The following is an 18,265-nucleotide window of genomic DNA, read 5'->3' as shown; positions in this document are numbered from 1 at the left end:
CATACACTTTGATAATTATTACTTATCATCTTTAATTGCCAAAAGAAAGCTTATTTTGCCAATGCTAAAAGGACTAAAGAAAGCCCAAATAAAGACACACCTATTATTTCCTGCCAGATTAAAAATATTTCTTCAAGATGGTCCAAAAATATTTGATAACATAGACTCTGCCATTACCTTAGTCAAAACAAGAAAACTGTTTGATAAAATAGAGGATATGGAGTGGGCAAATGCCAGCCTTAAAATAAATGCTGATAACAGTTCCTGGAAGGTATCTGAACATAAAAAGAAGCTCAAAAATAAGTGACTAATTAAGCTATTTTACTATGGCTTTTATTTGCCCAAGTTTTAAAAACTAACCCAGAAGATGGGGAAGTGGAAATGGTTCAACAGGTGAGTCTTTGTTGTTTAAATGTCTTTTTATGGTACATAGTTGTTTTAATGATATTTTATAGTCTGTTATTAAGTTTAGTTTATTCTAGTTCAATTTCTATAGCAAGTAAAAGCTATTTATTTATTCATTTATTATCTTTAAATTATGGTTGTTGTCTGTTCTCATAAATGTTCCGTATGTTTGGGACTGAAATTTGTGGTATTTTGGGGAACTATAGTAGATATGGAGACTTATAGATGAGAAAATGAGAGTCTTTGTTACAATATAATCTATTTCATTTGTTTTAACTGTTTACTGTTTTATTTCCCTGCCTCTCTGTGAAGAGAGACTCTTCATTGATATTGTTGCTATAATGTTGCTTTAATAATTATGTTTCCCATCCCCTTTCTGCTGCTGGAATGTGGCATTATTTGTGGTAATAGACATATGAAAAGTTTATCTTTTCTCCCTTTCAGTGACCTGATATGTTTTTAAGTAATTAATTTGATATTTATTTTAAAAATGTAAATATTTATGGAGAGGCTTTAATTTATTTCCTTTGTTTTTCTATTTTCCTTTTTGCTGTTGGTTGTGAAGGAATGGAGGATTTTGTATAGAATGATATGTTCATGGTGGTCTAGTGGTTTACTGGGTTTGGCAGATGGAGTTTGTTGTTTTTTTTTATGTTTTATATTGCTTTCCTGCCTCCCTTATGTCTTCCGTATTGTTCGTTTTATGTTTCCCGCTTTTCTCATGAGTTAATCAACAGTTTTCTCAGTGAAAAGCTGTAAACATTTTCCCTCCACAAGCTCATGCATCTTATCTGTCAAACAACCTTGGTTTGTCCTCGCATTGCAGCTGCTACAATGGAGAACTAGAAAAAAGTGTTGTTTCCATGGAAACGTTTATAGACTGAACCTTGTGCTGAGAAGCTTCGTAAAAGCTGAATAGAATAGACGGTTTCTAATGCCATCTACAGCTTAATTGAAAAATTGCACTTAAATAACATATATAATATGTCTGCTATATTTAAGCATTTATGAATGTTCATAAACAAAGCACTTTTGACACATTTAAACTCTTGCATTTTATACACTTGTCTTCATAATTCTATTATAGTTATGTAAATTTCATATTAATTGGTATAACAAGCATAAAGCATACATAGCAATATTATTGAAATGAAGGGTTTAGTGTGGATTAATGTGCCCATGGTGTTCTAGTGGTTTGTTGGGTTTGAGAGATGGAGTTTCTCAGCTTTGTGCTATTTTGTATTGGCTTTTTCCCCTCTACTGCATTTTTGTTTTCTCTACTTTTGTTTTTCCTGGTCCTGGCACGAGATAATCTATAGTGTTCAAAAATAAAAAAAAGAAGAAAATAGCTGCAAAAGTTTTCCCTCCTTAATCTCATGCATCCGAACTGCTGAACTATTCTGCTGCCTGTTCATACTGGGACTACTTCAACAGAAAGCAAGAAAAAAGTGTTGTTTCCAGTCTGAACTTTGTGCTGAGAACCTTCGCAGAGCTGGATAATAGTTTGAATAGACTGCCTCTAATGCCATCTACAGTTCAAATGAATGAACTGCAGCTAAGTAACCTGTATAATATAATTGTTATATTAAAAGCATTTTTGAGGGTGCATAAGCAGAGCATTTTTGATACATTTATACCCCTATGTTTCTACACTTGTACTTATAATTCTATTTTATTTAATTTAAACCTCTTTTGATTAGTACAATAAACATAAGGCATATATAGCAACACCATTAAAGTATTTATGAAAGAAGAAAGGGAAATGAAATTAAATATATAAAGCTTTTCATGACACCTAAGCACAAGTTAATATTCTTTTACAAGACACAAAAATCAGAAATAAGAATATTTCCAGTACAGATAGAAAATAAATAAATGATTGAAACATAATATATTCTATATGAATACAGCTTGCTACATACAGTATAGTCTCAGATGCAGATGTTTACCATATAAACTAGTATTTTGATATATTCTGACAATCCTAGAAATTCTTTCAGATTACTGAAGGTCTTAAAGGTAAGAAAGGGAATGCATTCCTTCTTTGAAAATACAGACCACTTTTATTGGAATCTCATACTACAGTGAGAAACTAAAATGTAATATTTTCTATGCTTTTTTTTCAGATACATGGAGATGGGAAAATAGTGATGTTAGATATTGGCACAATACATAAAGAAAGAGACAGGGGACTAGTCTACTTATTGATTATTATAGCAGTCCATTACATATAAATTAGTTATGACTTCTGCATTATTATATAATACATGACTGGTACTTGTGATATGTTGAATTCATTTGACAAAAGTTAAAATGAAACAGTTACATTTGATTTACTTTAATTTGTTTCTTGAATTGGTACATACAGTTCTAATGGGGGTTTGTTAAATTATGCAACAACATATATATATTTAGACAGGGAAGAGATGAATGTTGTTGCAACCTTGATGGTCAATTTGGGTGACAGATGTCACTCAAATTAGGAGTTTTAACTCCAGGGGGAGTTTTGAAAGAGTCTATATTATTAGTAAATGTTATAAGTTTCTGTTAATAGTTATTATGATGTTCACCAAATCTTACAAAACTGAATTTGATGTAAACATATTTCATTGGATAAAAGATTTTCATGTTTTATGTGTAAATTATAATTCTATTCCTAATAGTTAGTTTCTAGTCACTTATAAAATATGGGGAAAAAGGAGTGTTATTCAACAACAGATATTCAGAGCATTGTTTCATGACATCATTAAAGTGCATATCATTAAACATCAATGGATTAAATAATCTTAATAAGAGAAGATCTTTGAACAAATATCTTAAATTGCAAATTCTCAAATAATATTTCTCCAAGAAACTCATTTACTAACTGAAGATGTCACAAAACTGGAATCCAAATCTTACAAACTTTTGATTAGCTCAGAACATACACAAAAAAGGGGGGGGTGGCCATACTATGGAAGAAATACATTACCTATGCCTAAAATAATTGACACCTACAAAGATAACAAGGGGGTGTTATTTTCAGTTATTATAGAATTTAAAAAAGTTTGACATTAATAAATATGCTTTGGATTCCTGGCATTGGACCTACAACAGTGAAACAACAAATAGAACATATAGTTCAGTTTTCTAAAGGTAGTATTATTCTTGCTGGGGATTTTAATTGTGTTTCTGACAATAAAAGATTCTAGTACTAGTGGTAAAAGGAAAATTCCAACTATAGCTAAATTATTGAATGAATTTTCAGATTTATACATGATGAAAGATATTAATAACTTTACTGATGCCAAGTCACTTTTCTATACATTCTACTCATATAGACATAATTCATATTCAAGAACAGATAGGGTATTAATTTCCAGTAACTTAACTGATTTCTTATCAAACTCAAAATTGATTTCTTGTCCCCTTTCATACCATAATTTCATAACATTTGATTTTATACTGAACTCCACATTCAATGTTCAAATTAAAAGGATATCAGCCTACATAATTAAACTCAAAGATTTTTTCACTACAGAAGTACAAAATTTTACTGAACTTAATAGTACACAGGGAACTTCTGAAGTATACATTTAGGATACTCTAAAAGCTTACCTATATGGTAAAATTAATGATTGGTATAAAAAGAAAATCATTTTGTGCAATAAAGACCTTTAAGTAACACAAACAAAGTTAGATACTTTAAGGCTTTATGCTTCAAAGAATTCAGATAAGAAAGACAGAATGAATGAAATAAATATCTTAAACAATAAAAACATGGAAATTTTAAACCATAAAGTTATGATAAATCTTGAAAAATATAAACTTAGAACTTTTTCTATAAATCCTAGATCCATGAATATACTAGCTAACAAAACTAAAAGATTAAATAAACTTCATCATATTAAAGAAATCAATTCTTCAACAGAAAAAAAATGGTATCTGATTTACCAAATATATTAAGTGAGTTTAGAGATTTTTTAAATTAAACCAACCCAATGATAGCATTAATAGTACAAAAGATGTTCAATCTTTTATACATAATAATATAAAGAACAGACTATCTGAAGCACACATAAAATTAATAGATACATATCTTTTAAAGAAGTAAAAGATCAAATAGCCAAACTTAAGCAAAACAAAGCTCCTGGTAACGATAGTATCATTTCTGAAATCTATAAGGTTTTGCGTGCTAAAGCATTAACTCTACTACATACAGTATTCAATATAGCTCAAAATAACAACATTATACCTCCCTCTTGGAAGTACACAATTATTTCCCCCATACTAAAGTCTGATAAAGATCCTGTAAAATGTGCTTCATATAGACCCATTTCATTATTAAACACAGACTATAAAATGTTCATGTCTATTTATGCTGATAGACTTAAAAAAATTACCATCCCTGGTAGATATGGATCAAACAGGTTTTATAATTAATAGAACTTCTTATGATAACATCAAAAGAAAAATAACTTTAATTGAATCAGTAAAAGCCTTAAAGAATAATTTGACTCTTGTTAGTTTAGACATTAACTGTGCCTTCGACTCAGTTAATTGGGACTACCGTTTTATCTTAATGAAGGACTTAAACTTTTCTAATAGCTTTATTAACCTTATAACTCAATTATATAATGAAAGTCAAGTCTACATAAAAATAGGTCCAAGTATATCCCAAAACATACCCATTGTTAAAGGAACCAGACAAGGTTGCCCTCTATCTCCACTTTTATTCACATTAATTATGGAAACTTGGGCTAACCTAATAAGGGATAATAATAATATACAAGGATATAGGTTAAACTGTAATGAAACATCAAAAATCCAAATGTTTGCTGATGATGTATTAATCACTCTTTGTGGTACTAACCTTACCTTACAAGAATTGTTTAAAAATATGGATATATTTTAAAAAAGTTCTGGTCTTAATTTGAATAACTCTAAAACACAGATTCTTCTAATTGGTTCCAAAAGTTATAATATACAAGACCAATATAAAAAATATATAACTCAGTCCAAACAAATAACATATTTAGGTATAATTATAGCAACCAATATTAAAGACATCTTACACCTAAATTATAGTAAAAGTATAACTATCATAGAGACTCTAATTAGTAAGTGGAACACGATTTGATTTACAATGGATGAAAAACTTGCCATTATAAAGATGATCTTGTGTCCAAAGATTTTATACATAATACAGTCTATCTCTATTCCCCCTACAGGCTCTTTTATCAAAAAATATAACACACTAATTAAGAACTTTTTATGGCATCCGATAAAGCCTAGAATTGCATTGTCCTATCATATGTATAGTTGGGAAAATGGAGGTATATCTTTACCAAATCTAGAACTTTACTCAGTTTCATCAGTTATTAAAACAATTGTTTATCTTATAGATGGAGAGTATTTTGCAAAATGGAAGGTAATTATGTTAAATTTATCCCAAAATACAAAAAATGAAAATAACAAACATCTACCACAGTTAATAAATAATTAATTTATATGGAATTTGAGAGAGTATTTTTCCAATTATTCCATTCAAATGCTTAAATCTACTTATATAATTTTAATTCTAAGGGCCTTTAAAAACTATATATTTAGGTTTAGAATCTTTGAAAATTGGCTGTTCCTCATTTTCCCTAATGCCTATACACAAGATATAATTCTATCTGCAGATTATTCTAAAATGTTAGTTAAACAAAAACAATTAATGTTTTGACATCAAATGTTAAATAAAAATGAGGCAAAATCTATTAATGCTCTTATAGAGAAATATAACCTTAACTCTCTACTTTGGTCAAATTTGCAAGACTTTAGAAAATATATTCTAGATAAGCTAATTTTAATCACCTCAAATGCTAACAATTCAATACCCAAACTTATTCAATATTTGATTTTATACATTTATAATACTTTACCAGTTAAAAATAGTATATCATATATTTATAAAGCAATTAAACAAGATCTAGATGTGCATTCAGATAACTATTGGAATTCATTTTCAGTAATCAATACTTTTATTCCCTCAGAAAAAGACAAAGCTAATTTTCTTCAGTCAGCCAGCAAAACCACTTCCTCTATTAAATGGAGAATTTTCACATGGAGATTTTTACATAAATCTTTCATCACACCTCAGAAAATGAGTAAGATAACTAAACAAGATGTTGTTTGCTGGAGATGTAACGCAGTAAGAAATGCTGATTGGAATCATATATTTTATAACTGTATATTATTAAAGAAATTTTGGGAAGAAGTTAACACTTTTTTACAGGCAATTTTTACAGACAATTTTATGCTTACAAAGTCACTTGTATTATTCAATACACCTGTCCCAGACTGTATAAATAAAAACAAATATTATTTGCTCTGGTCTATACTATCCATTGCCAGGAAAATAATTACAAGAAATTAGAATTCCTCATCAGTTTAAAGGTCTTCTCTTAGAAATATTTAAGTTAGAAATGTTAATTATTAAATGTAAATCTACAAGGAATACAAAATTATATTACAAATGGGAAAATGTACATGAATTATTAGTTGAAGAACTGGATACATGATTAATGCAGTAATCTTTCCTTTTTTTTTAATCTTTTATTCTGTTTTAATTTTTCTTCTGCCAAACTAAAATTAATTGATCATGTTATTCGCTATATAGTGAAGATCCTTGCACATAGTTTAATGTGCTATTATAGTTATTGTATTAATTTTTTCTTTTTTAAATATTGTATTTTAAAAAAATTAACTTATTCAATTTTTTCAAAATATCTGTTCATTATATTAATGTTTTCAATAAAGCTGTTTTTTTTAAAAAAAAAGAAGATTGAAACTTCAGATAGTCGAATACCTAAAGCTCGATCTGTAAATATCAAAAGATGAAAACCGCAAACAGCCACTTCCATGAATTTTTTGCCAGGGAAAAAATTTGCTTGGCCATTATGCGGAATCTGCCCTTTTGTCCAATGTAGAGCCATTTTGGAGTTTGTATATTTAGTTAGGGGGGGTGTGAGGGGCGAAGCCCCCCACTTGATTTGGGTTTAGAAGTTTTTTGTTTTTTTTAATAAGGCCAAGCAAATTCTTTCCCTGTGTGGAAGCGACCATTCACAGTTTTTAGCTTTCGATATTTACAGATCGAACTTTAGATATTCCACTACCTGAAGTTTCGATCTTATATTATAGACCCTATCAGACCATGTAGACCCAGGGAATAAATGGATCAATTGGTTGCCAAGTTCAAGAAAGTAAACATATAAGGTCAGTCTTTTGTTGTCTAATCAAATATGACAGGGGACAGACACCTTGGTTTGCTAAGACTGCTTCTTGTTTTCTACTGACTCCTTATCATACGTTATCATTCTTCCTCTTACCAGATTTGATCTATGAATCTCCCACATCTAAATTCCCATTCTCATTTTCTTTCTTCAGAAACTGGTTCTTATTGACCTTGACTGGTAGGATGATACAAAGTCTTCATTAAAGGCTTATTGTGGTGGGGATTTATCATCTTCTACCCAGCCTTATTTCTCCCACCCAATCCCTGCATGCAGTGCTTTAAGTAGTTTGTGTATGTGTGCTTCTGCAAATAAGTTCCTGGGATGAACAGTTCTCTGAACCACCTTGACTGATGGTTCCTCTTGTCCAAAATAGGGCCAGCGTTGTGGCATTAGATTTCCCCCTTTCCCTCAAGATGAGATAGTTTGCTAATTGCTGCTTTTCCCTAAGATGAGATAATTTGCTAATTGTTGCTTGATATCACCCTCCCTAGCTAACCTTCTGACATTAGAATTTGTGACTGAATCGGATCACTTTAATTTCAAGTTGATTTAAGTGCTTTATCCTTAAGCATTACACAAAACATAAACATATAAAAACTCACATATAAATTTTATTTAATGTAACAGCTTTCTGATAAAAAATACATGGGACTCTGGTTTGATACAGTCCCATCATTTAAAGGGCATACAAAGATAATAGGTAAAGTACGAACTTAGTGGAAAGCATGTTATACTATAGCAACTCATGTAACCATAAATACTTAAATTAGTATATAGCCTTCTAAAAACTGCCCTTAACTCCAGGTAAAATACATACCGAATTTATGTCACTATAAACAAAAATCTGTACTTTTTCCATTCTGGCTCCAAACAATGGACACTTCTGCCCTTCAGAAAGCAAACCGACTGTTTGTTCCTGGATGTGCAACCCTTCTTCTGTCAACTTTAATTTTTACTGTACTTCATAATAGGTACTGTCCTTCTCTGAGGAACATGCAAAATATAAGGACATCTTTGTATAATCTTAGAACAAATATAGTAGAATCCCTAGAGTGACAGAGGTCCACAGGTGCACTAACAGGAGGAAAGATTGTTAGGAAGGTTGTCACAGCGTATTGGAACTCACTACTTGTGTACCATTTGGAACACTTATGTACATCTATAATTTCTCTCTCTCTCCTCTGGTATAGTGCCCATCCCATTCCAAAGACATGCATCTGGAGTGTTTCTCTCTGGGCCTCCGCTGAAAATAGGCTTTGTCCTAGTTGGACTTTGCTGGTCAACAAATGTTAAATAAATAAATAAATAAATAAAAGTACTCTGTCTTACATTCCCTCCCAAAGTATCCTCTCCCAGAACACCACAGCACTACAGATTCATATCAAATTTATTCCACTAGACTAATATAAACTAATATTTGACCATATACATAAATATGGCCTTTTTTGTGACCAATATGGTTTCTACAATGACTTTAGCTTATAATCAGTAACCTGTAGCATCTACTGCAATATGGGTGAAGTCCTAACAGCTAGTCTGTTTGTAGATATGACAAGGGCAATTTAATGTCATTTTTTTCTTTTGCGGTCAATAAATTCATTAAGTCAAATTTCAGTACTAACACAGGTAACTTGTTTAGAATTTATCTTGAAACTAGGACTTATCAGGCATTTGCTGATAACTCTGTCAGAGCAAGGTACCCTCACTGCAAATGTTTCAGAAGGATCAGTCCTAGACCTTCTGCTCCTTTCCCTTTTTGTGAATGATTTACTTAACCTCTGGATTGTCCAGCCCTCAAACCTGGTCATATATGCAGACAATTTGCTGTTCATATACTCAGACAGATCTACTGACAAATTGCAACAAAAAATTACAAGTTCGTAAAATATTTAATTGGATCCATGAGGACAAAAGGATCCCTGTAAATCTGGTGTAATGCTCTCACTGCACAAATACTATCAAATATGTCTCCTCTACTACTGAAGCATTCTGTGAACAATACGGCTCCTATAAAAATAGAACAAAAGTATCTGGTACTAATTTAGGACCGAGTATTATCATTCACCCCACACACATATTGAGACTTGAAGCAATAAAGTGTTTGCCCAGCTAAAGCTATGTACAAAATATCTTATTTACTCTCACTGATGGCCTACCAAGCCTTAGACAGGAAGATATTAACCCCTAAACTTGAGTATGGCCTTCCCATCACATCCTTACACTTTGCGTATAATACACAGACGCTGCAAATAACTGCAAACTATGCAGATTTGTTCTTCTGGCTGACTTGCATGCTTCCCACCACTGTGACATTTTAATGACATATCATTGGCTTCCTAATTCGAGAAAGGATATTCTTCTCTTTAGCACCCCGCTATTTAAAGTGATTAAGTCAGAGTATTGTCCCCTTCTAAAAACAAAAGTCTTCAACAGGGAATAAAACGACTCATTAAGAGACAATCATTAGGATGTGCTACCACTAGTAAGACCCCATTTCAAACTTGCCATTGCAGAATTAGCCTTTGTAAAGTTTGTATCTGTTATATAGAATTACCTACCTACCTAGCACAGAAAGAATACAACAAATACTGAATGGCTTCAAATTTATGCTGCAAAAAACTATTTGTACTTGGTCTGACAATGCCAATTGATGTGGTCCACAGACCAACGTATATACTTTTAAAATACCCGCTGTTTCTGGGGAATCTAATACAAATAGGTAAATAGTTATAAATAACTATATCATAAAGCTGTAGTAATCCTATATACACTAGAATGTCTGCTGTAACTGTGAACAAAGACATAGGTAATCTCCAAACACTTGACCCTACTCAGTTTGGATTTGTCAAAGGGAGATCATACCTGTTAAACCTGGTGGACCTCGAGACAGTCACCAAGGACCTGGGTGAGGGGAAATCTGTGCATACACCCTACCTAGACTTAGCCAAGACATTTGACACCATGTCCCACTCAGGCATCATGGACAAACTCACCCAGCTAGGTATCAACCCTTATATCATTAGATGGGTCACTAACTGGCTCACTGTTAGAACCCATATAGTCAAAATAGGGGAACCACCTTCAACAGCAGACCTGTAACCAGTGATGTTCCTGGATCCTCTACTGTTTGGAATCTTGGAATCTATTTCTCTGAAATACAAGGAAAAGCTAAACATCTGCGGCTGACAACATTTGCTGATGACTGTAAAGTGGGAGCAGTCATAGAATCTCCAAATGATGTCAACATCCTACAAGAGGGTCTTACACAAACAAATGATTGGTGCTAAAGTCATGGCCTTAAACTCAATGCAAAAAAAATGTATCATCATCCTTTTTGGTAAGAGTGATGTTCCTACTAACTACCACATCAATGGCAACAGCTTACGTATGCACACAGTGGTGAGGGACCTGGGCACACAGGTTGACAGCAACCTTACCTTTGATCACCATGTCTCCACAGTGCTAAGAAGAGCATTCCACATTCCTCACCTCATAAGTAACGGCATTGTCTCCAGAAAAAAAAATTATAACCTCCCTGTACTGTTCCCTCATCAGGCCAATAACTGAGTACAACGGCTCTTTTGGTATGTACCTTTCCAAGCACCTGCAGCAATTGGAGAGACCACAAGGAAAATTCAAGGTCTTCAGCATCTGTCCTATGTGGATCATCTGAAATCACTGTCACTTTATTCTGTTTCATGCAAACTACTCAGAGGTGACCTCTGCTTTGCTTACAAGGCAATCTCTGACCCTGCTTTATTGGAAATGCTGCATATTCATAAGTCAAATGGTACACAGGTTACTCGCTCTAAAGACCTTTACCCAGTATATGACATTAACAGAACCTGCTGGAGGGACAGATTTGTCTCCCAGAGGTTACCACACCTTTGGAACAGACTTCCACTTCATGTCAAACAGAACACCTCAGTGGCTGCCTTCAAATGCAGTCTGGATGATTGGATGGGTAACTGTAAATTCACACCAGGGGTTCCACCTGTGTCCCTCTTGGACAGGGGGCAATAGGTGCTGATTGTGGAAATAAGAGTAGAACTTGGCTAGGCTTGTAAGGGCCCTAGGGACATTAGCCTAGTAACTTCCTATGATTCTATGAAAATAACTGCATGCATGTAAATATGTCAATAGTTACAAATACCAAAAACTATCAAACTGTAGCTAGCCTGTGCAACACGTACTCCTGCATAAAACTTGTGTAATACATAACTATTGTGAAACTATCAGCTGTGTTGTATTGTGCATATATTCCAATCTATGTTGTAATCTTTGTATGCATTCTTTCTGTATACTGTAATTGTTCACTAACTCCCTTCGGGCCCAGGTCAAGGCTGAAAAGGGTCAATTGACAAGCCCACACATTTGGCCATCAAACAGAAATAAATAAATAATCAAATAGAAATAAATAAATAATCAGCAACATTGCTATTCAAAGAATACAGAACAAATAATAAGAATAATCAAACACTTAAACCAAGTATAAAGATATCCTATAATGTGCTCTATGCTTTTGCATGAGCACAAACTCATTTAAAGTGTGTCCGTGATCAAAATGCAACTCAATATGTATAGACTGTCAGTATGTTTATATCATATAATCAACAAATGCACACTTATTCACATTTCAGTAGGCAATTCATAGGAAAAAAGATAGACATTTTCAACCAGTCCAATGGAATATGTGGAACCCACTCAAGTCAGTCATCTGAAAAAACAACTACACAGGAAAATGTTGACGTGGATTGTGCCAGCTAGCTGTGGTGAACAAGGAGAACTTGTTGAGCAGAGGATGGGATAAGTTTCACATGAGGCAGTGGTGCATCCTGCTACCATCTGGTAATCAGGGTAATTCCTGTTCTTTCTCTATGTTATAATGAAGAAGTTCACTGAGCAGTTCCAAACATGAGCAATTCAGATACTACCATAAGTCAAACTACCACAACTCCAAAGTCCCAAAGCAAAATCAGAAGCACAAATGCTGTTAACCAAGGGCTACCAAGGTCGCTTGGGACCCAGAAGAAAGTATACCTCATCATTTATTGGCCGCATCAAGTAAAACAAAAATGTCCCATTGAGGGCTGTAATGTAGGATCTATATCATATTATTGCAAAGTGAAAATGTTGAACGGCACAACAGCGAAAGTGCCAAAATATCGAGGGTCAGTTTTTGAGATTGTAGTACAGTGAAGATTGGGATATTTGCCCTTTCCTTACTGTAGTGCGATCTCTGAGTTGGAATATATATTTAGTGGGGGCACAGCCTCCCACAATACTGAATTCGAGTTTCAGCATTTTTGCTCTTGTGAGCGTTCATATTTTCAGTTTGCGATGTTATGATATAGATGCGCAATGCAGACCAGGAGAGATTATCAAAGAAGAAAGACAAAATGGACATTGCCTCAGAAAAGGCTTACTAAACAGGCAACAACACGGGGTGGAAATCAGCTGGGATTCATCAGTACTACTGTCACAGAAGTAACCAGCTTTCAGATGCAATAAATGTGCAAACCATAACACTGAAGCTCTCATTTTAGTATCACTGAAAATTAAAGCGAGACATACAACATTTAGGGGGACAGATAAGCAGCAAATAGCCAGATTAGATAAATAATGGTAAATGCAATTAAGAAAGGAGATAAAGCATTTTACATGTACTATATGCATCATTAACAGACTTAATGATGACTGTAAACAACAATTTGTCACCCACAGTATGCATGGTTGAATAATTCCTGTGGCTCTCCAGCTTTCAAACTCTTTATCACACTCTTTTCATTTGCTGACTGCATGCTTACATATATGCACATAAATCTTCAAAGGACAAAAATCTAACAGTACTGCATCTTTTTTTGACACTACTGTCACTATATTCTTCTTGGGCATTGAGGATAATATAAAATTGAGAATACTAAAAGTTGAGTAATATAGGTGTGTGTCACATTTCCTGTCCCTGAGCCAGACTGGTAGCTTTGCAAACTATTTTGTTTTAAAAACTGTATATTTTTCTGTACTGTTTTGCCTCCATGGTTGCTGAACATTGTCCCTCTCTCCCAGTTTGATTTGACCCCATTTGCTCTCTCATACTCAGTATTCCCAGCATGGAGTTGAAGGCTGTCCAGTGGGGACATCATCTATGCAGTCACAGGATGCTTTGTGCCTCCGCAGATATCTCCAACCTCCACTCATCAGTGCAATGGAGGCGGGCACTTTCATCCCTCTAACCCAGGCAAGTCTGATTTACCGCACCAGAATGGAGCTGTATGGGGGCTGACATTCATCTGTTCCTGAGAAAGGGAGCTACTTATTATTTATTTATTTGTTATTGTTGACTGGAAAAGTAAATGTATCCCATTTTTAGTGGTGGCTCAGGGAGAAAAGCTCCAATTACAGTAAACATGACAATTACAATAAATGTGAAACAAAAGTTTAGAAATGCAAGTGAGACATCATTATGATTGTAAAAGAAAAAAAAATATCTCAAAACATTGTACGGTGTCTTCATGTAGGTACTTATACAGAAATGCAGTGATAGGAATTATAAGTATTAATACAGCCAGTAGGATTCTGAATGAGAAGTATGAGAAAACATTAGGGAAGATGAGAAGCTGTTAGAGAAGAAGGTCGAAGTATAGAGTGGTATAGACAAAATAGGCAGAAGACATTATACAGTATGCTGAAAGCAGGCAAATTGAGGAACAGTTCATTATTCAGGAAAAAAGTGTTACGGGGTAGAAGAATGAGGGGTGATAGATAAAATGAAGGGGTATGGCAGAAACTAGACGGGACTAGAGGGTGGGGTAGGGAGGATAAGGAGGGATTTATCAGTGCCATTTTGGTGTAGGAGCTAGTTAAAGGCTAAAGACATTTAAAGATTATTATATGGGAATGAATTGTTTTGAGAGCTGAGGCTGAACTATTCACAGGATGTACACAAACCTCTCAACCTCTTAGTGCAAAAAATCTGGAAAAAAACAAAAATAAAGGGGGGACAGAGGACCACAAATAGGGAAATATTTTAAATATTGTTCTTATAAACTAAGAAAGTTGCTAGAATAACATGATTTGTGTTCACATTCAATTTCTGAAGGACATGAAGTCCAAAACTCAAATTCATGCCATTATTTAATCACCTCATTCCCCAGTGATTTGCCAGAAAAACACAAATTTTAGGAGGAGCATACCAAAAATATGCAGCAAAAATCTGGACATTCTGTAAAAATCTGGACAGCTGAGAGGTATGGATATACAGGAGCAAAGACATGCATTGGGGAAATAGTGTTTTAGAAGAGATTTGAATCCACACTGGTTGGTTTGGATGCCTAATGTTAGGAATAGAATTCTAGATCTTGAAGACATAACTGGAGTACAGAAACTTGTCAGCAGAGTCGTTGGTTTTTGTTGCAGTGAGCAGATGTTTGTCTTTAGAACACAGCAGTCTGTTTGGGGAGTAAGGCTCCACTATGTTTAATAAGGGCATGCAGATTTGTGGCTTGTGGATGATTTTAGGGACTGTCACTAAATGGGTTATAGAAAGGTGGTATGCCATTTTATGCCAAAGCAGGTGTTTTAAGACAAGGCAGTGATGTGATTTGGCACTATGGTTGGCAGCAAATCTGGCTGTTTTGTTATAGAGACATAATAAGTTTATATACCAAAACAGTACACTGATCACAACAGATGTTTGCAGGCAGTGCTTAGGTAAAGAAATTCAAAACAAATAAAAACAGGTAAGCATTAAAAAAATGAAAATATTTACATGAAAAAAATGGACGTGTACAAAAACAAAAACATTTCACAAATATTTACAGTGGAGAAAACAAATGCAGAGTCATAGCAACTATAATAAAGTACAAATGTGGTGTCATAGTAATTATAGTAAAGTCAACAATCAAGGATGGTTGTGTTTAACAGCAGGTAAGAACAGAGATGGGCAGACACAGATATGATGTAGGTGAATCTGGGTAGTTAGGTGACATGTCCAGCAGTAAGACACTTACAGACTGACTTATGATGGAGGGATTTTTGAGATGAGGTCTGAAAGAGAGCAAAGAGGATATTTCTTTTAGGTATGTGGAGAGGGATTCTCAGAATTTGTGTGCAAGAATAGAGAAAGAGTGGTCAGTACTGTGAAGTTTGGTTTGAGGGAGTCTGGAGTGATGCAGTCCCTTGAGAGAGGTCGCAGGGGTTGTAGAGGGTTGCTTTACGTACGAGTTTGGCAGCAAGATGCAGATAAACACCAAGTTGTAGGAATCTGAAAAGGAGACAGCATACCTCTCAGCTATACTTGATTTTCAGAGATGTCCCTGATTTTGACCCAGATTTTAGCTCTGCCCCTCTTAATCCCTCCTAAAACTGGTGACTTCTAGAGAAAAGGTTGTGAATTACACTTAATATATAACAAGAAATATTACAGTTTTAGACTGATTTTACTTCAGAAAAGTTATATTAATTCACGTTCTGTTTATTCTGTCAATGTCTCAATTTAATAGTACTAATACTTTAAAACTGTCCCTGATTGTCCATGACTATTTCTGGACTTGTCCCAGACTTTGTTGAGTTTTGTTGCTGATTTGTTGAGAGCTACGGGAGAGACTGTGTAGGTGACTGGGAGTCACCTGGCTTTGATGAGGAGGATGGTGCAGTGGTGTTCTTATGAGGGACAATTGGACATTATCCAGCAGATTTTATTATCAAAAGATTGCATAGTGTTTGAGTTTCTTTTCAGAGATTGTAGCTATGTCTGTAAGGCCATATTCATGTTGTGATAAGAGGACTCCTTTGCCTAGTTTTGCTTTTTCAGGCCCAGAAAGAAAGGGTGATTATTTTTCAGGACTGGAATAAAAGAGAGTTAATCTTTCTTCTAGTCTTTTCAGTGTGGGTATGGAAGTTTAGGGACAGTCCACTCATAACCCCAGATATTTAAAGGATGTGGTTGTTTCAATTTGGGGTTCAATTGATATTTCTGATTATGAGCTTTCCCCCCTCTGTCAGCACTTCAGGACCTTCCCCACACCATTCCTTCAGGACCTTCCCCACACCATTCTATTTGCATCATTCAAATGCAGGCTTTATAGAGATATTTTTCAAGTTTAGGCCTTGACAGCAGACAATTTAATGTCCTAGGAGGGATTATGAAAATGTCACTCTTGTCATGAGAACCTTGATAATATGGTAATAAAGGCTCACAGAACTGATATGTTCTCCTTTAAACAACAGCCAATATGCTGGGCACAGCTTTGTGTCAATCTTCATAGTTTGGCATATTGAACCACCAAGGAGGACAAGTGTCAAGGTCACTGAACCCCAAGACACATTTCTTCTTGCATGTTACTGGTTGTTACTTAGGGCTGACAGTCTTAATGCTAGAAACACAGAGTTTGGATGAAACAAGGATTCCTAAGAGAAACAAGACTCAAAACAATAGGCAAAAACATATATGACTGTTAGTAGTGTGGTAGATTTATTCTATATCTTGGAGTATGTCAACTTGTAACAACCCTAACTGTCTAGTGTAGTCCTATGTGATTTATTAATTTCTACTTTTGTATATATTAATACATATTTCAGTGTTGTAATGTTTACCTGGAATCAATCAACATTTTTTGTGATATCCATCTAACTGAACCACCTTTTACTACATTTCCTTAACTTGAAATGTTGACCCAAATCCTGACATACATATAACACATGACAATTTGTTTAGCCACGAACATGTAGAAAGACAGTTTTAAGTTAAGCGTGGAGTCCACATTCACTGTTTACCAGACAAGTATGATTTATACTCACACAGTGCCATCAAAACATTTATCACAAGGTATCCTCCTGTATCAGAAGTGAGATGGGTTCAAACCACAGTTCAGGTACTAGACAGCCAGCTTGGAAAACGTAGTATGAAGGAGCAAGTGAGCACCTTCTCATCTACCTCAGGCAAGATGTGGAATATGTCCTGTTACATGTTCTCCCCCCAGAAGAGTCTAGTTTCTCACTTCAGGACTACTATCAATCTCTGAGCAATGCCATTCTTCAAGGACTGACTGGACAGAAGTGTGCCACAGGGAACACTGTACACATCATTCAACAGGACTTGATAGGGCATCTAAGAAAAAAATCTATCATCCTGCAGACAGTCCCAGCTACCAACACAACTGACTCCTTTCTCAGGTTACCAGGGGTTGGGTGCCAGAAAGCATCAAAAGCAAGAAACCCCCTTCAGGGTGATATAGGACACTAAGGTACCAGTATGAAATTAAAGGGTCATTTATTAGATGAAGCACACCAATGATATGCAGTGGTATCCCAGGGGGAAAAAAATAAAGTGAAGCAAAACAAAATACTTTTTAAAAGTACCACTGGAAAGGAGCATGAATTAAACAGAACAGAATTAAATGGTGCAGTAATGTAAAGTAAGGATGGGGTATTAAACCACAGTGCATTTCACTTTATAGAGGTTTCTTTATGTTAAGTGGACCTGACTGTTGCAGCGCTGCATTATTCCTTACATCACTATATACCATCATTCCAAGGTACTGCAAAGTGTCCTGTCCTGACCCTACTACATATGAATTAGACAGAGCTAGTAACACATGCAG

The 18,265-nt window shown here is 34.6% G+C and overlaps 1 protein-coding gene across 1 annotated transcript in view; it reads right to left on the bottom strand.

The window, feature by feature from the left end:
- Nucleotides 1-18,265, bottom strand: part of LOC122803429 (sodium-dependent proline transporter-like) — a 906,432-nt gene that overhangs the window by 398,470 nt on the left and 489,697 nt on the right. The gene's annotated exons all lie outside the window — the stretch shown is intronic.

Source organism: Protopterus annectens, chromosome 5.part1 (assembly GCF_019279795.1).
Source record: "Protopterus annectens isolate FY-2018-M chromosome 5.part1, PAN1.0, whole genome shotgun sequence".
In the NCBI taxonomy this organism is placed as follows: Eukaryota; Metazoa; Chordata; order Ceratodontiformes; family Protopteridae; genus Protopterus; species Protopterus annectens.
This window is presented reverse-complemented; position numbering and strand designations above follow the sequence as displayed.